General features: G+C 39.9%; 1 non-coding gene across 1 annotated transcript; it reads left to right on the top strand.

Moving 5' to 3' along the window:
- Positions 1-11,772: 11,772 nt before the first annotated feature.
- On the top strand, positions 11,773-11,895 carry LOC122706048. Its single transcript, XR_006344301.1, has one exon. It is a non-coding gene; the product is annotated as a small nucleolar RNA SNORA26 (small nucleolar RNA).
- Positions 11,896-25,353: the final 13,458 nt, after the last annotated feature.

Here is a 25,353-nt window from a genome sequence, read left to right on the forward strand (position 1 = left end):
GAATACAAAAGAGATGGTAAGGCTACCTACCACCTAAAACTGGTGTGCAAATTAAATGAAATAATATATTAAAGATACCTGACATATAGTAAATGAAAGAACTGTGAACTAGCATAATCATCATTACTTTAAAAGTATTTATTAAATTGTTTTTGTTGTTTAGTCGCTGAGTCCAACTCTTTTGTGACCCCGTGGACCCCACTATGGGATTTCCTAGGCAAGAATACTGAAGTGCGTTGCCATTTCCTTCTCCAGGGGATCTTCGCCACCCAGGAATCGAACCCGGGTCTCCTGCATTGGCAAGTGGATTCTTTACAACTGAGCCACCTGGGAAGCCCCATTTATTAAATTAATTACACACAAAAGTGAAATCATATGATTGGACAATCCTTTGATAGGGACGTTCTTTTTCATGTCAATACAGAGTTTCCAGAGCCTTCTCTGTGTAAGTTTCTGAGGGTACAAAGATGAAAAACACCTGAGATGATGTTTTTTGGGGGGTGAATATTCTTTCTTACCTTTTCCTGGTAATATTTGTTACTGTAAGATGTCTCTAATAAGATGTTGGTTAACAGGTATCAAAAAACCTTGTTTAATTAAGTCTCTTAATCCTTTTGGGTCTCAATTTCCTCCACGTCAAAGCCAGATGGTTTGGCTAGTTGATCTTCAAGGCTCCTGGAACTAACAGTGTATGGTTATGGAATCACGGGGATTTGGCTGTTAGTAAAAACTCTCACTTCTGCTTCAGCAGCTTTTCTCCCCACTCATCCTCTAATGGACTGGGAAAGCCCACAGGAAATTCCTTTTTAAAAGCAATATTTATTTATTTTTGGCTGTGCTGGGTCTTTGTTGTCATGTGGGCTTTTCTCCAGTTGTGGTCAGTGGGAGGGCTACTCTAGTTGTGATGCACGGGTTTCTCTTGTGGAGCATGGGCTCTAGGGCACGCGGGCTTCAGTCGTTACAGCACAGGGGCTCAGTAGCTGCAGCCCACAGGCTGTAGAGTACGGGCTCAGTAGCTGTGGCACATGGGCTTAAGTTGCCTCATGGCATATGGGATCTTCCAGGACCAGGGATTGAACCCATATCCCCTGGATTGGCAGGTGGGTTCTTTACCACTGATCCACCAGGGAAGTCTAAAATTCATTTTTGAGGTCACAAAAGAGCAAGAACTCAGACCCCTCAACCCAGACCCAACCACTAGCTTTACCTAAGGGCAGAGGGAAAAGAGTTCTCTGCAGACCTGGGAAGCAAGCATGTGATTCTCAAGAAAGCTGGTGGGCCTGAAGTCTCTATGGAGGCCCAGCTGCAGCCCCCATCCAAATCAGACTGGCTATGGGTTAAGATCAGGAGCAAAGAGATGCTTTTAGGCTGGGACCTAAAGAAGAACTATTCAGCCTCTTGTTGTTTTATAGAATAGTCCAGTTTCTCCCAGCACAGAGAAAAGCTCTGAAGAAATTCACTGAGGCTTGGATGGTCAGTTGGATGGTCACAAATCCTTGCTTTCTCCCTGGGTCCATTAAACAAATAGAAAAATAAACAGTTAATCAAAGCTGAGCCAGCTCCAGGCTCTTAAAGCATTTCAGTGTGGTTATTATATTATCACTGTAGTTTTCAAGCACACTGCATTAAGAAGGGAGGGAAACCCATTTAAAACAAACATCTCTGAGGAGCTGCTTCACCCCAGGCTGTGGGTTCCCTGAAAGCCAACATTGACAATCAAGAGCTCTCTGGCATACAGACACTCCCACTCCCTGGCAGCTGCACAAGCATTGTTCACTAAAGCACGTTAGAAAGCCATTTAGAAATCTGGAGAGTAAGGCCTAAGGGAGACTAGGACTCGACAACTCCTTACCAGGACCAAGAAGAGCTGGCCTCCTGGCCTGCGCCAGCACCACCCAAGGCAGAAAGGGCCTGTGGAGTGCCTAACAAAGATGGGCCATGAGTCCAGATTCCCTTGCTGTCTCCCACCTGTCATCAGCCCCACAAGTGTGGGCTGGAATTTGATGAAATGACTTGTCACATATATTGCTAACAATTGAATTGCAACAGATTGTCCCAGGGAAAACAGGAGAGGAAAAACTCAACAAAAACAGAATCAACAAACTCTCCATGTGTCAACGTGGGAATGTGTCTCAGACCCTCCCAGGCTCAGGCCGCCCTCAAGGAGACTCTCAGGAGGGTCAGATGTGCACAAAATTATCATTAAATCTCTTGATGGTGGGGCCGGCACTGACCAGGAAAAACATTCTGTCAGACAAAAACTCACACCTGGGAGAAGGAAAAAACCTCATAATTTGAAGGGGATTCTCCTCCCACTGTACCCCATACACTCACCTACAAAGTTTTCTCCACAAAAGCAATCACCTTTGCTATTCTTTGCTAGAGGGAGATAAGCCAGGTTCTAGCATGCTAGAGAATGCTGAGGAAACACTTCCCTGTTTGTTTAGTAAGGGGGAGGCTGCTTCAAAGGACCTTAGCAAAGAGAGATCTTTTGTATCCTTTCTCTTGAAAGTTGGAGACAGAGGCTATAGAGAGTCAGGCATTCAGAGAGAAGGGTATGGCATGAAGCCACATATGAAAACCAATTACTGGTGCTGGAAGTCATCTGGATCTTTGGTCTAATCAGGTCCAGAAGGACTACATGTGCAATGTAAACTGGTAAGGGTGCAGCCTTTGATTTCATGAAACACAGGGGGTTTTTGTTCATGTGTTTTTGGAGGTAAGAGTTTGCATCATATTTGGCAGCCACAAACCTTGCCATATGCTGAGAGAGAGTGAGGGTAGAATTACACGCTGCCCAATCTTTTGGTGTATCACAGCTGAGTCACATCCATTCTGACACCCAGAGAATATAAATAGAAAGATTTGGGGAGAAGAAATACAAAATCTATGTCTTGGACTTTTCCAACTTCTTGCTGGGCTATGCTGTTTTTCTTAGCTGTCTTGGCTACAAGAAAAAGTCAGAGGAAGAAGAGCCTTTGCCTAGATTTTTGTATATTTTTGATATGCAAGATTAGGAGACCTGGGTTGAAAACAGAGAACTAGGTAGAATGTGTGTTTCCTAGGCCAAGGGTGGGAAGAAGGGAGAGATGCTTATGGCCATTGGCCATTAAGATTGAAGTCCTATGGTGTTAATCCCATTCTGGTGTCTTCATGATCTTACTAAATACAGGGAAGCCAGAGTCAATCCAGTGATTCTTGCACCAGGAATCAGAGCTCAGAAAACATCAGAGTGCAAGGCCAGACACTGTTGAATTCTCTTTTGCACTCTGTGCCTTCCTGACAAAATGATGCATTACTTTGTTGGCTTTCTTGCTGTTCTGAGGTGAAGCATAGAGTTTCAACATGCTTTATACCAAAATGATTACACTCAAGAAGCCTGGCATAGAGCTACCCTGAAGGAGGCTGCCCCGGAGGCAGGAGAACCAACCAGAGATGTTTACTTCCAAGCCATAGACATTAGGTAACCTGGGAGAGTCAACATGTTAACTATGTAAACAAATGTTTCTTAAGCAGCCACTAGAAGAATATAAATTTAAAAGGCACAGTTCCTGCCCTGGGGAGCTTACAATATTTGTTGGAATGAATGGGAGGGGAAGGCAGGAGATAAATATTTAGCAATTAGAACAGGGTAAAACTTGAGGCAAGCAAAGCCAGAGGCTCTCTGGGAGTTTGTCAAAGTGAAACCAGAAACAGAAGCAACTCACAAGGCCATTTAGTCTGTTAGGTGCAAGTTTCAAGATTAGTCTTCATTTTGAATGTCTAATTTAATTATCACTACAATGGCTTCCTCAGGGACTCAGTGATAATGATGAAGAAGATGCAGGTAGGAGACTTGGGTTTGATCCCTGGGTCAGGAAGATTCTCTGGAGAAAGGAAATGGCAACCCACTCCAGTATTCTTGCCTGGAAGATCCAAATCCCTGGGGTCACAAAAGGGTCGGACATGACTGGGCAGCTAAACAACAACATCATAATGGACAATTCAAAATTATTATTTCTCAAGGTATGGAAACTCTTTTACAGGGCTTAGAAAAAAGAGGCATAGGTGCATGTGTGTTTTAGAGAGACAGACAGACAGAGAGACAGAGAGAGAGGAAAGGAGGGGAGGGAGAGAAGGAAAAGGGGAGAGAGAGAAGGAGAGAGAAAAGAAGAGGAAGAACAGTTCGGAAGAGGAAAGGAAGGGGAGAGTGGGGAGGGAAAGAGAGGCATTAAGATGAAAAAGGGATCTTCAACTTAGGTCACCATCACCCCCGCCAGAAGCCACTAAGTACTTTCTACCAATAGCAGAATTATTATAGTCACTGTCATCCACAAATGCCTTCAAGTTCTCTAAATGTATCAGAAGCATTTGTTGTACTCCACAGAATAAGCTAAATTAAAACGATCCTTGTACCTGGTCCTGCGGGAGGCCTCTGTAGGCTGTTTGATGGTGGGACGATTTGAGCACACACAAACAGAGGAGAGCCAGGCTGCCTCAGGGCAGGGCCTTGGGAAACTTGACTTTTCAGGTGCTCAGATAGAGCACAGAGTTTGTTTCTATATTCATCAGAGTAGAGACAGATAGAAAAGATTAATTATGTCATTAAGTAGCATGTAATTATCAGGCACATTTAATGTACTGTATATTTATGGCAATTTTCTAAAGCAATTTTGCATCATTATCTTATTCCCACAACTGAGATTTTTATATGTTTTTCTGAAATTCACTAGTTCTACCAGGGCCTTAATGTAACTTCTTTAACTTAATTCTATCCTCAATATAGGAGGAGGGGCAGAAAATATCAAAGCTCTAAGTGCTTAGATTTAGACATTCATCCTCTCTCTCTGTCTCTTTCTCTCTCTCTCTTTCTTAATATTATGGCACAGGAAGTAAAGCTAGATGAAAGCCTCTAGGTGAAGATCACAGAATAAAGATATTTCAGATCAACTCCCTTCTTTAAAGCCAAATAAAAATTTTAAAGAACTAGAAATAGAAAAATGAAAAACTGTACCTTCTTTAATGAAACTAGGAGATAGCTACAACTCCAAACTTCAGTCTTGAGGAATGGAGGCCAAGTAGAGTGAAAACGGGACCTAAATGAGGGAAGACCAAAGGACAGACACAGGTACCCACAGATATCAGACAGGATAGATTTCTCCAAAAGGGGAATGGCTGGTGATTTGGAGAAACCTGCCCATGGGGATGTTCTCATGCCTCAGTGAATTAGATGAGAAAGTCTTTTGAAACAATGCATTTCAAAGGAAGTTTCTACCACCCCATCCCTCCACCATAATTTAATAATTCCTCATTAAATGACTGGCTTGGTTAGAAAACCTCCATTCAGAATTAAGTAACAATCGGGAGGAAATCAACATGCAAAAAAAAGTTGAAGGCTACTGGTTTAGAGCATGAGGCTTAGAATGTGAAAGACCTAGGTTAAAATATTTAAAGAGTCTTCCTAGCAGCCATTTGGGAAAATGACTAGTCTTTAAGGTTCAGCCTCATGAGAGGCAATCCTCATGGGTTGGCCAAGGGAAACAGATTTACAGGAAGGGCAGTATATGATGAGCTCTTAGCTGTGGCGAGGTTAGCTGACTCTAGTTTGTCAGGCTGAGCCTCCGCCTCCAGTCTGGGGACCTCATGGGACTGTCTCCCCAGCTTTGGTGACAGCAGAATCAAGGCGGGACTCTGTAGCTGACTTTACTGCTGTGCTTTTCTGCTCTGGAATGCTTTAAATCCACTCTGTGGTTCAAGAGAGTCCCTTTTAAATGGCCCCAAAGAATTTTCCAGTAAACCTAAGTCATCAAAATGCAGTCCAAGTATGTGCGGAGGCCTGGCTGCAGAACAGCCCTAAAGGCCCTAAGAGCCAGCTCAGGTGACTCTCGTCATAGGCTCACTGAAGAGAGGAAAAAAAGAAGAGCTGCCTTGTTTAAATTATCACCACAAACTAACTCTCTCCTATGTTGCCTAAATTGCAGGCATGACTCCATGCTGACCCTTTATCATGGCCTTAGCACCTCAGGTACACTGGAGGAAACATCACTGAGTTTTACATAAAAGTTAGTAAAGAGAAAAACCAAATTCCCATGCACTGTCTACATAATAATGATGAGAATCATTTTTTAAAATAAGATTTCTTAGGTATCTACTATAGATATCTAAGTATATCCAAGTATATAGCTGGAGATCAAATCTAGGTCTGTCCAATTTTGAAGTTCTAGAATATGGCCTGGGGTTGAGTACTGGCCCTATCACTTACTTATTCTCTGACCTTCACCAAGTTACTTAAACTTTCTGGGCCTCAGTTTCCTCATGTGTACAATGGGACTAATTAATACCTATTTTATTGAATTATTGCACTGGTGTAAATACAATATATATAATATGTGAAGTAATATTTAGCATAGTGCTTGAAACATTGCATTGTATGCAGTCAATCTGTGTTAACGATTGCTGCTTTTTCTTTTTTTTAATGTGGTAGAATACACAACATAGAATTTACCATGTCAACTGTTTTTCAGCATACAGCCCTGGAGTATCAGGTATATTCACGCTGATGCACAACTACCACTACCATCCACCTCTAGAAATTTTTCATCTTATCAAAGTGAAACTGTACCCATTAACCAGTAACTCCCATTTCCTCTTTCCCCTAGACTCTGGCAACTACTGGTCTACTTTCTGTCTCTACGAATTTGGCTATTCTAGGTACTTCACGTAAGTGAAATAGTATTTGTCTTATTTTGTTTGACTTTTTTTTTTTTTAACAAGTAGGGCTGTGTCTTTTTGACTGTATGGCCCATAGTAGTAGCCTCTTTGACAACACTCTGCCTCCACAACAATCTTGGTTCTTCGGGGCTTTCTAAGAATGGCCTACCACCGTTGCAACTCTTCTATGAGAACAGTGCTAAAAACGCATACAGGATAGATTCAGGTCAGGATTATGGGATTTCTGATCCAACTGATTGGTCTAACACACTATTTTATTTTTAGAATAAGGGTTATAACCCACCATTCTAGCTTTACCTAACCAAATTACAGTGAAACCCAAGCCATCTGAATCCTTGAATGAACAATTACTTTTAGGTATGTCTTCTGGATCATTGACAATTTAGATGTATAACCATCAACATTTTAATTTTAAATATTTAAAAAAGAAATACCTTTAAATGTATTATATCCTTATAATACACTTCTTTTATATAAATGTATTATATCCTTATACAAAAATCTTGGTTTTTTTTAACACCATGTGTTCAATAGTTTAAGTTTTACTTCAAGTCTCATGAACATTACAACTAATATCAGGTATCACATATGCTTCAATACAATAGGATCTACTGAAGTTAGTTGGATCTTAATCCACCCACTAAATAACCCCAGAGTGCTATGTTTTTTCATCTTTTCTTTGCATTATATTAATAGGGTTTTTTTTTTCCTTTGACAGAATTCCTTGTTATAAGATCTCTAACTAGCTCTTCCCTCAAACGTTAGTGCCACTGCCATGGGCAGATTTAAGTGTTTAGGGGCCTGAAATCCACACTGCTGAGCAGGAGGAAAGGAGAAGCTTTTAAAGAAAAAGAATACAAAATGACAAATAAAAAATTCAATATCAAATTGAACAGTGTAAGTATTCCTGGAAGACACTCCCACTCTAGTTCAACTAACAAGACACATGTGTGTCACTTAGTCATGTCTGACTCTTTGCAACCCCATGGACTGTGGCCCACCAGGCTCCTCTATCCATGGGATTCTCCAGGCAAGAATACTGGAGTGGATTGCCATTCTCTTCTCCAGGGGATCTTCTAGACCCAGGGATCGAACCTGCATTGCAGGCAGGTTCTTTACTGTCTGAGTCACCAGAGAAGCCCAACAAGACACATAATTGACTGTAAAATATACAAATATATCTCAATAAACCCTAATCAAATTCACTTAACTGGAGCTCAGAAATGCCTGCAGCCACTCCAGTGCTATCTGACAGGAGATGAAACATGGAGGACACGTCAGAATGGCAACAGGCAGACCTAATCGACTGTGGCTAACACATTTTATCTTTACAAATTTTGGCAGCCTTATGATCTGGTGAGCACGTTACTGGAGTTTATGACTATGTATCTGCTTCTGTAGTGATCTGATGCAGGACTACTTCCTGCTCACCTATTATGAGCTAGAAAACCAGAGAGCTAGCCTTGATAGAGCTTTGTATGACTTCAGAAAGCATCGGCTCTGAATAAAGCTTGAGGGCATTTCCTTGCAGTAAAGCATTTGACTTCTGGGCACAGAATTTAAGACATAAGCGCAAAATGTCTCTGGTTTATCTCTTATTTCTGTTTCACCAGGTAAGGAAAAACTAGTCAAACTGTTAGGGTCACTTTTGCTAAGGGCATTCTCTTAGTATAAATAGTTTTGAATATGACTTACATTGAGGTAAACATGACTATATATGGTTGGTATTATTTTCAGTTGTGAAAATCCAGGACTTGGCCCCTTTTGGTTTCTAATAAAAGCCCAAAATGGTTATTTGTGTCGCCCTTTGTTCTTTCTTACCAGCGATTTCTTTTTAAGTTTTTATTTTGAAATAATTTTAGACTTAAAAGTTACAAAAATAGTTCAGAGTTTCCTGATATACTTTAACCAAATCCCCTAACATTAACCTCTTGCATAACCATACCACAACTATCAAAACCAGGAAATTAACATTAACACAATACTACAAACTAATCTATAGACAAGTAGGAAAACGGAAAATCCAAATAAGATGTGGTTCAGGATTCAATCCAGGATTCTATATGTATTGCAGTTAATTGTCAGCTCCTATTTGTGACAGCTCCTTAGTCTTTCTTGACACTTTTAAAGTCTGGTGGTGGTGGTGTTTTAGTCGCTAAGTTGTGTCCGACTCTTGCGATCCCATGGACAGAGGAGCCTGGCAGGCTACAAGTCCATGGGACTCTCCAGGCAAGAACACTGGAGTGGGCTGCCACTTCCTTCTCCTTTGAAGTGTACTAGCCACTTATTTTGTGGAATGCCCTTCAATTTTGGTTTGTCTGATAATTTCCCATAATTATGTATTATTTTTGCAAACATACCATAGAAGTACGCTGTGCCCTTCTCAGTGTACCATATCAAGGTGTACACAATATCCATATGTCTTATTACTGGTGATGTTAACTTTAGTGATTTGGTTAGGATGACATCTGTCAGGTTTTCCACTGCAAAGATGTTAATTTTCCCTTTAGAATTTTTAGTAGAGAAACTTTGAAATTATGTAAATAATCCTTATTTCTTATTGTAATTTTATCCAATAATTTTAGCACACAGTGATGGTTCTTGCCTGCAACAGCAATTATTCTTTGTGTAATAGTGATTTTTATTTCCATCACTTCTTCTACATTTATTAATTGTAATCCTATTGCAAGGAAGAATGGTGCTTTTTCACCCACTTAATTGTTCATTCCATTAATTATATCAACTTGGACTCAGATATTTTATTTCATGGGGTATAATCCATTAGTATCACTATTTTATTGCTCAAATTGTCCCAGCTTTTACCACGTAGAGCTCGTTCAAGTTTCTGTATCTTCTCAGCATGTCCCCTTCAGTTTCTGAGTACTACTTACTTTCTGGCCCCACAAGATATCTCACACTATCTTATATTTTCTCTGACTTCATCTTGGCATCAGCTAATTCTACAGGGAACTCAGGTTCCGTTTTTGAAGAATGGTATTTAGGACCCAAGATTCAGGTGCTAAGTTTGGTCACTGCTACTGGGATATCATGTATAGGAAATATGAGCTAGAAAACATGGGCATCTATATTACACATACATATACAATCTATTTACTTCATCTTATCCATGTATGTATGTATACATATATATGTAATCTATATTATATAATATGTATGTATATATATTAAGAGTCATCAACTTATGCTGATACCTTCTGCTCTAACCACTGGGTTAATTCTGGCTTCCCCCCTTCTTTATTTGTAACTTTTTCTATTAATTACTATGAGAAGTGTGGTGGTGGTGGTTTAGTCACTCAGTCATGTCTGACTCTTGTGACCCCATGGACTGTTGCCCGACAAGCTCCTCTGTCCATGGAATTTTTCAGGCAAGAATACTGGGATGGGTTGCCATTTTGAGAAGTGTAGCTCTCTTTACTCACAATGTATTTATTTTTTGTTCAATCTCAATAGATACATAGTTTTAGAATTGCTAAACCACTGCCCCATGAGAAACACATTTGTCAACTAGATTACAATATCTATGTACAGTTCTTCTTGCCTTTAGTGTTATAATATACACTCTGTAAGTTTTCCAAAGTTGCATAGGTTAGTCTTTTCTTACTACTTGTTCTACCTGGGGTTCTCCCAACATCCTAGTTGGATTTAATTAATTACTGGGGGAGAGGGAAATGTTCCAGAAATCACAGCTATACAGGAAGGTGTATTCAGAGAGGTGCAGTTCATGCCTTGTCTCTACTACTCCGTTTCCATTGCACATTCTTTCCACCCTGTTTTCATTCACCTCCTACAGGTAATGAATCTCATTCCCTTTTGCTTTATTGGAGCTGTATTACTATTTATGCATAAATTAACAGATATATGTACATGCTCTTAATATTCTGTTTTTTTTTTTCTTAAGTTAAGAATAATACTATAGATATTCTTTGGAGTTCACTTTTTTCATTAGACAATATTATCCTGGAATTACTACCTACCATTTCATAGATTTTACTTATTCCTTTTTATAGATACATAGTACTCCATGCGTAAATGACTTAGTTTATTCAATCATTTTCCTATGTATGGGCATTTAGATTGTTTCTAATACTGTTCAATTATAAATGATGCTTCAGTGGACAACCTTGTACACACGTATTTTCATATTGTTGGGAAGTGCATTTGGGAGTAGATTTCTTAAAGTGGAATTTCTGGGTCAAACAGTAAGTGCCTATGTAGTTTTGCAAGGTATTGCAAAATTTCACTCTAGAAAGGTTGTAGTAGTTTATTTCAAACAAACAGGCAATGTATGTGAATGCCTATTTCCCCAGAGCTTTACCAACAGAATATGTTGTCAAATTTATTCATTTTAGCCTATCAAATAGGCGAGAAATGGTATCTTGATGTTAATTTCATTGTAGTCCTCTAATTATGAGTGAGTGTAAACAATTTCGTGGGTATAAAAGTTATTTTATATCTTTTCCTTGTGACTTGTCTGTTCATGAATGCAAAAGCCAGCAGTGGAAATGGTCACAAGACTTTTGGATCTGTCAGCTAGTATCTTCTGGGTTGAGCACCAGGCATGGAGACCTTGGACTTGCCTGCTTCCTTGGCACTCTCCATACCCCCAGCATGCCTGGGAAACAGAATTCAAGTCCTCCCAGAGACTGAGTCCTTGATTCTGCAGTTCAATAGATGCCTTGACCAGGCTCAATGATCTGTATACCCAAGGCCATGTTATTTTTACATCTCTTTTGTCAATAAAAAACTGTTTTTTGAGATGCTTAAGAGTAAGCCCTGTGTTTGGAAATCATGAGGTTAACAATTAACATGAGCCCTGGATGTCTTTGAGTTCCAGGTCTTAGTTCTCATGTTTCGTGCTGGGAAAGGTCATTCAACTCATCATTTGCAAAGGTCTAAGCAGGAGAATGACCTCATGTCTGATGAATTTATTTCCAGATCATCATGAATTCCTCTACCTTTCTGTCTGCAAAAGGAAAAGGGAATTTTTCTGAATTACATTCGAATTAATCACACTTAAAAGCTCTTCAGACGCCCTTTCCAGTGCCCTTTTAAGGCTGACGCAGTGCCTTAAGAGGCTAACACAGGAGGGTAAAGGAAGTCTCCATAAAACCCAGAGAAGAGATTTTTAGAACTCCTCTCTGGATCCTGTCTGGAGTCACAACTGAACTGGAAGATTTTAAGTCTTAGCACTTACTAGTATGTGTATAGTTAATACCAAAGTCATTAAATTTAAACTTGAAAAAAAAAAAAAAAAAGCTCTTCAGGAAGAAAAAAAAAAGCAAACATAAATCACAGGTTTACTTTTAACTGCCTTGAGATCCACACCTGAGGCACCATCTCTGTGTATGTGGTCAAGCTGGAAAGGAAGCTGGGTTTCAGCCTCTAAATCCAAACCTTCACCAAAGGCAGCATTTCTGCTACTCTCTTTTCAATATTGCATCAGTAAGAACTGGATCAATTTGAATAACAGTGCCATTACTGTATCTCAGTTTCAATCCTTTTTGCTAATTTCTTGTCTACTTTTGATTCTCTAAATTAAAAGATTGTTGCTGTTGTTGCTCTTATTTAGCATATTATAAAATTAAACAAGCAAATCTTACTTTGCTGATAGTCTCCAGACCTGGAAGGGGAGTACTGTATACAAACCTTATTTAGATCACACAGCTTAAAAGCACCCTCACAAAGAAGGTGTGTTCAAGAGGCATTTCCTTTCCACATAAGCAATCTCACCAAGAACTCTAACCTGACACCTAAAGACCATTCTACTTGTATAGGACTGCTATTTTTTAGTTAGATGACATTGAGGAAAATTAATCTATCTTCAGGGTCCCCTTTACCCCAAACTGCTCTTAAATCCATCTGTAAATTGGGAAAAATAGGTAAGGGGAAAAGTTGCTAACAGAGTCTATCACTGACTTCAGGTGAAACTCAAGGTCTTGTTTGTATTATAGCTATATTTCTAAACACCTAAATCTATGATGTTTCAGCTAAGGACCATGAACTATAAACTCAAGTTCACTTTTCACTACAACCTTGGTTAATGAAAGAGAAGCTATAACTGCAGGCATTAGTCATCTCAAAGACATTTACCATGTGTGATGGTTTCTCTGACTTTGATGTAAATGAAAATGTTCCATACCTTTCACTTTTTGTACCACGTGGTATTACTGGTGACCTTTTCACAGCCCTTTGAAAAGAAACAGAATGAGTTGGAAACTTATCAATTTGAATGTTTCATAGGAAACAACTTTTATCAGAGCCCCTGGCATACCAAAATTGCTCAATATTATGTGAAACAGGGAGTCTGTTTTGGAATAATTTCTAGCTGGAGTGACCATTTTCCTATTTGTAAACTTTGAAGAGCTCTTATCAGGGGCCGTGGTTTAACCATTAATAAGAAAAACACAGGTTCCTTTAATTCCGTGATTCCCTTGTTGAACTTGGTCAATCATAGGTATGATGGCTCGGTGCCCACTGAGTCATTCCAACACTCTTCGGTTAGATGTTGAAAACAATAACTTCAATTGTCTCCAAAAAACGACATTTATATAATATATGTGTACATATTATGTATATATATATATGTATATATATATATCCTCTTAAACACATGAGCTATCTTCTGCATACACAACATACTCTGTACATGAACAGCAATGGCCTTACAAGCATAATAAAAGTTTTTAATCTCTTCTCTCTTTAGTGGTTCCTATTTCACAGCCACACCACAGAGCCTTTGTGTTCTAAGTTCACAGGAAGCATCCCAAGCATTCTTGCAAGTCCTGTGGCTTGGCTCAAGCAGTTGGGAATAAAAGGTCCCTTGAATACAAATGGCAATGTTGCATTCTAGCAGCTGCCACCCAAGGGAAGCAAACACCATGCAGTTCATGTTTTGTACTGCTGCTTTCTGTCCAGAGAAAAAGACGACAGAAATATTCTTCCTGGAGAGTCCCTTTGGTTTGATTTTCTGGGGTGGGCAGGGGGTGGGTATGGGTGGGGGTAAGTTCTTTAGATGATTCCCTGTGGTATGTAAAAAGTCTGACTTTAATTTTAACTACTAGGATACATGAACTTCTACACAAGGTTATGTCTGAATTTTAAAAATAAAGGAATTGAAGGAACTGTTTCACTTTGCAAGAAGCTACTACTATTCATCTTTCCAGACAACTGTAATGTGTATTGTTAACAGCAGTGGGTTAGATCCTCTGCCATTAATTGGAGGCCGAGAAAGAACACTTTGGGAAAGGTCAGCAAGGCTTAACTGGAGCTGGAGGAAGTGAGTGACTATATTTATAGTCCTGGGATGGAGCATATTTCAGTTTTCCACACAAAGAGGGCTTTCTTTCTGCTTTTAACATGTCACTAAGTCGAGGTGGATAAGTTCTGAAGACTCAGAGGGATTTGTTGCCAAATTGTAAATCCAAACTTACATGAATTTCATTACTGTATCTCTCATGCCACAGGAAGAGCCCATGGCACAGTGTCTTTGGACCAGCATAATCACATGGAGGACAAAGAGTCTACAGAATTTTCTGGGATGAAAGAATGGATGCTCTACTTCATTTTTTCTTTCTTCTTGAACTTTATGCATTTAAGATTGGCACACTTACTCAGGAAGTTAAGTGCCTGAAGATGTGCTAGTGACGTAGACACAAAACTTTTCACCCCTGGATATTGGGCGTAAACCTAGACTGAGTCAGTGGTGATCAAAAGTAGATTAATGAGTAGCATGTTTCTCATGAAAATAATCTCTCCCTATTGATAGTCACTATTCTACACATCATCATATTGTCAAGAAATCCCATAAGAGAAAGGGAACTTAGAGACAATGTAGTCTAACTTCCTCATTTTACAAAACATCAAAAATGAGACTGAAAAAAGATAAACAACTAGCCTAAGGTCATGAGAGCTAGTTGTGTCCAACCTGGGAATAAAGTCAAGGTTTCCAGACTCATATTCCAGTGTTTGGTCTCTTTATAAGTCCATGACACTTTATTGAATGTTATGGATTATTTCTCCCAAATGCATGAGATGTCTTTTTGCCATGTAATTACTTAATCAAAAAATGAAGTAAATGGTGGATAATATATGCATAGGGGTTAAGGGAAAAAAATCACTGTAGATGTCTAGGTAGGACTACTTCTGAAGTAGTCTAGACTGCATGTTAGAATCATCTAGGGGAGAGTGTTGGTTATCTAGTGCTGTGTAACAAACTACCACAAAACTCAGTTAGCTGAAAACCACAACCATTTTACTAGATCTCACAATTTTGAAGGACAGGAATCTGAGGAAGCCTCAACCAGCTGATTCTTCTGCTCCATGGGGTGTCAACTAGGATTACTGGCTGGGTTTTAGTTGGCAAGTTGACTGGTTTGGAGGCTGCAAGATGCCTTAACTCACTTACCTGGTGCATTGATGGGAACAAATGGGAGTGCGGGGCCATCTGGTCTCTCTCTCATGTTATCTCAGTGAATCTATACAGCTTTCTTACATAGCAGACTTCTTCCATGGTAGCTCAAGTCTCAGGAAACTGCTGGCAATTGCCATTTCCTTTTCAAGATTAGTCCCATAACTGGCCCAGTGTTGCTTCTGCCATTCTCTGTTGGTAATGCAGTCATAGACAAGAACCACAGGGAGGGGAAACAGATCCCACTTCTTAGTAGAAGGAGTACCAAAGACTTTATGGCCATCTTTAATCTACAACAGTCCAACCTCCAATCATTTCTTATTTCCAATCCTCCCATACACAAAATATACTCCTTCTGTCCCATGATCTCCAATAGCTTCATCTCATTATAGTATCAGGCTCAGATTGGAGATCCAGAATTTCCTCTTCTAAATTACATCTGGGTGCAGATTAGACTAATCAGGTGTGATTCTCTCAATCTGAAACCTATCAACTAAAGAACCAACCTGTCTACCCATTATACTCAAAATATAATGATCACACTGACATAAATAATTGCAGTAGTCACTCAAGTTCAAACATAGGGAGGGAGGGCAACAACAGTCAAAGAGAAGTAACTTGTCCATAGAAAGTCTGAAATACAATGGGCACATGCCATCAATTCCATGATTAGTATCCTGATTTAATCGGGTTTGGGGTGGAACTCAGGCATTGATATTGTGTATTGTCTCCTATAGGTGTTTCTAATGTGTAGCCAGAGTTGGACACATTGACCTAAGGACGTCACCCTGCACTTTTCTTATGAAATAGTTACTTGAAAACTTAATTTCCTGAAGTGTGTTCTCATTTCTGACAGCATCTAATCACCTTGAATTTTTTTTTAATGTAAATTTCTTTTCTCAGTTTAGACCTATTGAACCCAAACCTGTTTAACAAACATTCCCAAATGATTCCTATGTTACAAAAATTTCAGATCCACTGTTGTTGTATGTGCATGCTCAGTCATGTCTGACTCTTTGTGACCCTATGGACCCTAAGCCACAGGTTCCTCTGTCCATAGGATTTTCCATGTAAGAATACTGGAGTGGGTTGCTGTTTCCCTCTCCAGGGGATCTTCCAAACTGAGAGATCGAACTAGCATCTCCAACATTGCAGGTAGATTCTTTACCACTAGCACCAGTTGGGAAGATCCACTGGATCTTTATTAAAATCCAATTGTATTTTGTGAATTTTTAAAGAATGTGATAGTATTGCACATTCAGTGGCATACTAATAAATGTTCAATAACCAGCTCTTTGGGAAGTAAAAAAACTTGATTTAGAGTGGATGCCAATTTCTCTGGTATAAATACTCCCACACTGACTGATTTCAAGCTTGACACTATATCAAAAAACATGCAAAATTTCTCTTCAATGCACACTTGAAACTAACACAATATTCTAAATGAACAAAACTCTGATAAATTTTTTAAAAAAAAACATGCAAAATTTATGAAAATACACAATCACTTCTCATGAGACAGCACAGGCTGACTCTAGCATACCATTTCTCATCTCATATGATGTGAAAAATCACAATAATAACATAGGAACAGAAGCTGTGAAGGAAGACTATCTTGGGTAAAACTTTTAATTCTGCAAATTATTGGCTATGTGACCCTGGACACATTAATTTTCATAAGTAAAACACAATAATTTTCATAAAGGTACTTATTAATTTTCATAAGTAACAGATTAATTTTCATTTTATAAGGTTAAGTTTTAAGTTTCTTCAATCATGTACTCCCAAAGCGTTTACTTGACTGCCTTCCTCACAAGTCTGTGGGCAGAATCACTCCTTTCCTTTTGTTCCCCCATCCCCAGTGATCAGCAAAGTGCCTGACAGACAGCAAGGACTCAGCAATCACATGTTGACCAAACAGGAGAACATATGTGCCCACTCCCTCCTGCTGCAACCACAGCAAACATTAATAATGAATCGTGACACCTGGATACTAGAGGATAAATCATTTGAGAAACATGGCACTCCAGGAAGCCTCTACCAACTAACCAGAACCAGTACATGAGATCAAGCTGCTTTCCATTCTGCTATAAGCTCTGCTAATAAAGGATTCTGAGCCTCAAGGGAAAAAAGATCAATTAGGTTTCAAAAACCTTTCTAATTACAAATAAAATTCTGTTTTATAATTTGAACAGAACTTAGACCTGAAAGTCTGAGAAGGAGAGACAAAAAGGAAGATAAAGAAAAATTGGTAACTGTTCTATTTCCCATCAGACTAATTCCAGGACAGATCTAATTTTCTTATGGTCATTTTGATCTCAGTCAAATGTTGTTCTATTGGCTCTCAGTTAAGCTAGTGGTGTGAAACATGAGGATGTGAAGCCAGTCCTCAGACTCCACCCCTGACACTGGTCTCTGAGCTCGGGTCCCCACTGCCAGTTAAAAGGCCAAAGAAGAAGGAAGGAAAGCAGAAGCCGGTGACCTCAAGAGAAACATCTCCATGGTAGATAAATCCTCTGAGAGGACAGCTATTATGGACTAAACCTCAGAATCTTACTTGTTCCCCCTCTCACATTTCGCAGTGCCTGGCATGTCTTATCCCACTCATGTAGTTTATCTGCATTAGAGATTATTACATCATCTGTGCACTTATTAAGCAAATATCTGTTGATATAAAAATTTCTAGGCACTGAGTAAACAAAATACAAAAAAAATTCATGTGAGATATTTTTGTTGAGATATTGTCAATCCGCTTAGGAAAACAATGTATACATAAACAACCACAGTACAAGGAAGAAAGTAATATGTCACTGAAGAATATAAATAAAAATCTTCAGAGAATTCAGAGAGAGCAGGATCCAACTCTGGCTGGAGGTGGGGGCTTATTGATGGATAGGGGAATATGGAGGAGGGTACATGTGATGGAATATATGGGCACATGCATATTAACAATGTATAAATGGTGCAACTGAGATGCAACTTGATTAGATAGAAGGCCCAGGAGGATATGTGATGGCTAAGACACAATGACTGGCTAAGGTGCAAGACAAGTAAAGAGTTTTGAAAATGAAAATATGACAAATATGACAAATATTTTAGTAATGAGCAATGAAGACAGTAAAGGGAACAGATCCAATGGACCACTAGTTAGAAAACTAACTATAATAACCCAGAAAGAAGCAAGGTTTTGAGCAAGAAAGTTAACAGTCTTCAGATTCAATGCGGAGAGAAAGCAAGAGGAGAAAGTCAGTAAGTCTGTGAAGTTCAGGGTCTGAGGGGCAGGGAAATCCATCTATCCAGTCACCACAGAATTGCGATGCTCTTGCTATGTGTCAGCACTGTTCTTGGAGTATTTAGTGCTGAACAGAACAAACTTGGGTTCTGCTTTATGGCACTTATAATTTATTCAGGAAATCAGATCACAGACAAATAAAAGATAAATAATTACAGGTGGTGATAACTGCTATGGTGGAAGTTAATAGAGTGACAAGAGAGATGACAAGAGGAGGACCCTACTCAGAGAGGGTGGTCTGGGGCAGATTCTCTGTGCGGGTGACCTTACACTGAGCCCAGACGATGGGGAGCTATCCCTAGAATGGGGCTCGAGCAGGGAGGAGGAGATACCCTCTAGGAGGAGGGAGCTATGTGGCTTAAATTGAGATGATGCTGACATGGAACATGGGAGATGGAAAAGGAAAGGTTAATTTAAGAATGGTAGACGAGGGTCAAATGGGCCCACAGAAGAAGATAACAAAGCCATCACTGGAAACACTATACTTGAGTTCAGAAAAGAAGATCACTTGTATGGAGGTGATGGGGAAGCAGTGCTTCCGAGGGAACAGCTAAGGATTGAAATTACACAGACACATGAGACATGGAAATGGGATCAAAAAGATTCTGGGGCATGCAGGGTCAGTCCTAGGAATGATCAGAGGTCACAAGTCCACCTGTGAGTTGAGGAGCAGAATCAAGGTGGTGGAAGAGAGAGAGCTAATAATAGGAGTTCATGCAAGATTTCAAAGGCAAAGATAATAAGAAAGGGAGCAAGGCTGGGACAGGTAATAAGATTGGGTAGCTACCTCTAGAACACCCAAAACTGTGTCTATTGCACAAAAGCATGGGCAGAGCCAGTGAGAGCACCAGCGAGAGCCAAGCGTGGAGCCTCCGGAAACAAGAGGAAGAAGGGGCTGGGGCAAGTGCTGCCCAGGCTGAAGCAGATACAGATGGCCCTGGAGGAGAAGAACATGGACTGGAATTCCCTGTTTCAGCTGTTCTGTATGAAAGCTAGTCCTGCCCAAGTCAAAATGCATGATGTGTTTACAGAAAATGCTGACCTTTTGTTCTCCCATGAGTGAGCAGAGCAAGGGATAGAGAAGGGAGTTGCTCTGGAGAAATCTACAACTAAATTAATGGCTCAAAAAGGCTAGCAGTGTGATGACAACTGCTTTTTCTCACACTTTTCTTTCCTGTTCTTGGAGACAGTTTGTTTTCCCATAGGCTTTGCTGATTGTTGCTACAGAGAAACACAACACATGAAAACTTTCAAATCTGCAAGAATGAGAAGGAGAAACTTCCCTTTGGAACAACAATTTTCAATAACATTAAAGCCACAAGAATGAGTTTAACAGCATGATGCTGTGGGGGGCTTCCAAAAGAGGAGAGTATACAAGTCACATATCCTTAGAAGAGAGAACGCTTTCTGGAATATATTTGGGTATCCACAGGAAGCTAAGAAAAATGACTTCCTGGGTTTCCCCGGTGGCTTAGTAAACAATCCACCTGCCAATGCAAGAGACATGGGTTCAATCCCTGATCCAGGAAGATCCCACACAAAACTAAGCCTGTGCACCACACCTGTTGAGCCTGTGCTCTAGAGCCCCTGCTCCACAGCAAGAGAAGCCATCACAATGAGAAGTCTGTGCACTGCGCCTAGAGAATAACCCCACATGCCACAGCTAGGAAAAAAGCCCAGGGAGCAATGAAGACCCAGCACAGGCAAAAATGAAATAAATAAAATTATTATTTTTTTAATGGCTGCATTTGCCTTTCCACTGGTGCACCCTGATGCACAGCCTGTAACTTCCATACAATGCAGGTCAAGGATCTGAAATTAAATGATTGATTTTGCCATGTTTTTCACCTTCACTATGCTCTTAGTAATTCTTACAGAAATTACTATAAGTGCTTGGTCTGTCTGTACACACACGTGGACTTCAGTGGTTTGTCTCAGTACAGATCCTGTCACGCAATGAAGCAAAATGTTCTATTTCTCTATGTCTGCTGAAATCCAATCAGTAGCTTTACTGTTCCTTCACATCCCAGAGAATGAGAAACAGAATGCAACAGTTTCTTCCTTCAACACCTCAGCAAGGTTTGTTTATCTTAATAAAACCAACCATGTGCAGTTTGCACCTAACCGGCTACTGCTTAATTGTCCAACTGTCTAAGCAATATGACATAGAATTTATTGGTATAGTAGACACAATGCTAAAATGTAATACTCTTTCATTCCTGCATTATTTCACATATACAAGTTCTTTCTCCAACAAAATTGTAAGCATTTTGTACTCAAGGATTATGCATTTCACTTTTAAAATTTTCCTGTATCAAGGCACAGGAGAGTGAGCTATGTATTTTCACATAGTAATAGCCTGGCTCTCCAGATATGAGTAAGCTTATTACTAAACTCTAACAAGTGGTTAGTAAGACAAAAAGGGAAGATGAAGTTAGATAAACAGGTGAAACTGGTAAAGCAGGGTTTCTCACCCCCATCCCCCACTGCTGATACAGAAGAAAAAAGGTTGTGACCAGAACCAGTCTATGATTCACTGAGATGGTGGGGACAGACTATGCAACCTTCAAAAGGGATGCAGCAGGCTGACTCTCCTCTCGGAGTCTGGTACACGGAGAGTAACCACTGAGAGGAGTGTCCCCTAACAGGTGAGAAGGAGAAGATGAAAAGTTGCTCCGAAATGAAGAGAGAGGAGGATGGGTCATCTCAGGAGCTCAGTTTCCGTTCTAGCGCTACTGCTTCTGGTCCTAGTAAACCACCAGCCAAAAGAGGCTAAGATTCAAGGTTCATGCAAGAAGAGCTAAGGGCCGAGGTGAGAAGAAGCCCTTCCATGGCGGGTGGACATCCAGACCAGGGGGCCTACAGCACAGGGTTCTTTCACAGGGCAACAGCCATGCGGTGCACCCAGGAAAGGAAAGAGCCACTGAAAACCCAAACTTGGAGACTTGTAAGGATGTGGGGGAATAGACAACTCCCAGAAAGGACGGGCTTCTCTTGATTTGATAAAGTGACCGTATTCTGAGCCTCATGTGCTGAATTAGAATAAGCTGAACAACTCCAGAATCTCAGTGGCCTACCACATAAGGGTTTCTAGGTTGCTCAGACTGCAGGTTGGAAGCTGGCTGGCAAAGGGCTCTCTGTTTGCCATCCTTACTCAAGTAGCAAAGTTGATGAAGGCTGCCTGTCCACCCATTGCTGGAAAGAGAACTATATGAGTTGGGTGCTTGGCAAAGCTTCCTCCTGGAAGTGACCCATATCACTTCTACTCAAATTTCATTGGTCAAGGCAAATCATGTGGCCATGCCCAACTTCAAAAGGGCAGTGAAGCAGAATCCCACCAATTTCCTGGACAGAAAGGTGTGTGAACTGTGCTAATGACTGCCACCTGCATCACAGGAAGACCTGCTTGCCCACAGGTCAGGATCTACTTCATTCAGCACTCAGAAAATCTTTTCTCCAGAAGGGCAAAACTGAAAACTGCTTGCCTGCTAATTTCACTTCATCACTGAAGCATCGCCCAAATATTTAATGAAAAGATTCAGATTTAAACCATTTTTTAAATCTTACTAAATCAATTTTATTGCAATAAGTGGTTAAATGGTAAATTCTCCTTGGCTAATTCTTTCCAGAATGCTCCAACAGAGTAGGTTTCTCCCTTTTGTCCTGTTTCTCTTCACCCTGTTAATTCCCTTCATAGAATTTATCATTATTTGTCATTATTGATAGATTATATTGGTATAATTTTAGTCCTAATTATAGCATAGAAGACTTAAAATATATAAATATTATTCTCTACCATTTGCCATCGTTGACTCATTACATACTGAGGACTCAATAAGTAGTACTGATGCCCTCATGATGATATTAAATATGGGAAAACATGTTTTCTAAGGCCATTTCATGAAATAAACAGAATTATGAATATCAGTGGACCTGTAATTAATTCAGTGAATATTCTGGTTTATGATGAGCAATTTGGGTCATTAAAATATAGTTAACTTATATTCACTATCCTCTTGTTAAGGGTACAAGAATAGACTTCAGTAGTAGAGATACTTAAAGCAAAGCCAGCAAAGTCTTTCCCTTCCAGATCATAACTAAATTATCAAATGAATATTAAAATAGGGGAAATCGGGTATCAGCTCTGGAAACGAGGAAAGAGTACCATCAATATGCCAGGACTACAAGGAATTCCTAATGTATTAGGTTGGCTATAAGATGCTATGGAAAAATCTGAATGAACATTTTGGCCAACCCAATATGTATAGGAGGAGGTGAGCTCCATGTCCTTCTAGTCTACCATCTTGATTGGTACCCACTTGCTTGAAGAGGGAAGCAAATTAAAGGAAAGCCTTAGGTGGCAAAGTGGGAATTTCTTCATTGAAAAGAACAGGAATTTTCAAGCAAAAGGAACTTGAGCCCAAAAGTTCACAGCAGGATTATTCACAATAGCCAAAGGTGGAAACACCCCAAGTGCCCATCAGCAGACAAATGGATAAAAAAATATGATATATTCATATAATGAAATATTATTTGTCCATAAAAGAAATGAAGTATTGATACATGCTAAGCATAGATGAACCTTTCTTTTTTTCCTTTATTTTTTATTAGTTGGAGGCTAATTACTTTACAATATTGTAGTGGTTTTTGCCATACATTGACAAAAATCAGCCATGGATTTACATGTGTTCCCCATCCTGAACCCCCCTCCCACCTCCCTCCCCATCCCATCCCTCTGGGTCATCCCAGTGCAGCAGCCCTGAGCACCCTGTCTCATGTATCCAACCTGGGCTGGCGATCTGTTTCACACTTGATAATATACATGTTTCAGTGCTATTCTCTCAGATCATCCCACCCTCACCTTCTCCCATAGAGTCCAAAAGTCTGTTCTATACATCTGTGTCTCTTTTTGCATATAGGGTTATCATTACCATCTTTCTGAATTCCATATATATGCGTTAGTATACTGTATTGGTCTTTATCTTTCTGGCTTACTTCACTCTGTATAATGGGCTCCAGTTTCAATGGATGAATCTTAAAAACATTATACTGAGTGAAAGAAGTCACATACTATATGATTCACATGAAAGTCCAGAATTGGGAAGTCCATAGAGACAGAAAGTAGATTAGAGGTTGCTTAGAGGCTAGGGAGCAGGGAGTGGGGCATAGGGGGTGATAATCAAAGGGTACACGTTTCTTTTTTGAGGTGACGAAAATGTTCTAAAATCTGCAGTGGTGACGGTTGGACATATCTGTTAATATACTAAAAATCATTGACTTGTATACTTTGAAACGGTGAATTGTATATTGCGTGAATTAGGTCTCATGAAAGCTCTTACAAATTAAAAAGAAAAAGAAAGAAGCAAAGGGAGCTGCAAGGAACCCTAGGCATTTGGCTGGGGGTGGGGGGGGTGAAAGACAGCTGTAGGGTGGATGAGGTCGGCTCCCTTGAAACCTCTTTCCTGATGCAGATCAACAGAATTCTATAGAAGATACACAGAAGGCCTGCAGCTGAGTGCAGCCACAGCAAAGAGAGGAGAGCCTGCAGCCCTGGGCTGCTCCCAGTGCTGTGGATTCTCTGATGTGTGGGCAGAAAGGCCTCTTGTACAGCAGCTTTATGAAACAGTGCAGAAACTGCCTGGAAAGAGTTCCAATTGGGACTGGCCGCTTTGGCCACTATAAAGCAGTCTTTGACTGCTATATTATGATCACACATGTCACCTCCATCCACCATCCTCTCTAGTCAGTGAGGTTTCTAATGACCAGGTTTTTATGATTCTTTGGCTATTCAATTTTCTCCAAATCCTTAATAGTGTCTAATTTACTTACTTCCAGCAATTTCCACACCCAAATTTCTTTCCTGGACATAACTTTCAAATCTAATTTACTTTTATCCTCACTCAACTCCTTTCCACTTTTTCCTCAAATTAATGGTGGCTATTTGGAGGGGGAATATCACACCCTTATTGAATTCTTTGTCTTGAGACTGAGTCTTATTTTTTTTTTAAGAGACTGAGTCTTAAGGGACTTTAGTTGCTTCTGTCAACCTAGATTCCCACCCTCTGGGCTCTAAAGAGTCAACTTTTCCCACTTGAAAAGCTTCAAATTTCTGGACTCTCTCTAGTCTCTTTTGAGTTTTTGAGCCAAGCAGTTCTTGCTTGAGCTCTTGCTCCTAAAACCTTACAAAATATAGCCACTGTCGACTAGCATACAGCTCTAACATTCTTTATCCAGTTTCTTCCCATAGAACTATGGGTTATTAGTCACTTTATCTACCTTAAAAATTGTCACTAACAAAAATTTTCCCAAACATTTTGCCATTGTGAATCACAGGTCTCCATCTTCTAACTTTCAATATCAGTTTCATCACTGTTTTCTCAACTATTAAGACAGTACTCTGTGTTTTAGTTTTGTTGTTATGGTAGCACCCACTTTCTTTACCATCTCTTATGTTAGTTCATACTAGCTGTCATGACATTAACAGCTGAGTGGCTTTACATAACAGAAGTTTATTTCTCTCTTACATATAGTCCAGTTGGCAGAGGGGCTCTGCCCCATGCAGATATTCAGGGACTCAGATTAATAGAGACTTTGCCAATTCATTTGTGGCTCATAAGGTGGCCTTGGGCATTTCCATGAAGACCAGAAAGAGCAAAATGATCACGCATTTCACCTTTACCATATTCTGTTAGCCAGAACTCAGTCACATGCTCACACTCAACACCAAGGGAAACTGTGGGCCCAGGGAGAAAACCAAATGGTCTTGCAGATGACCAGACAGTGTCTAAACTCATCCTATTAATTCCAGAGATATTCACAAAGGTCCAAACAAAAATGTCAACAAAATCTCTATACTTTTGATAAGAGAAATATAAGGGAAAAAATGTGTTAAAGAAAACTTAAAAACCCAAAGATGACTAAA

The sequence above is a fragment of the Cervus elaphus genome, chromosome 12, assembly GCF_910594005.1.
Source record: "Cervus elaphus chromosome 12, mCerEla1.1, whole genome shotgun sequence".
Taxonomy (NCBI): domain Eukaryota; kingdom Metazoa; phylum Chordata; class Mammalia; order Artiodactyla; family Cervidae; genus Cervus; species Cervus elaphus.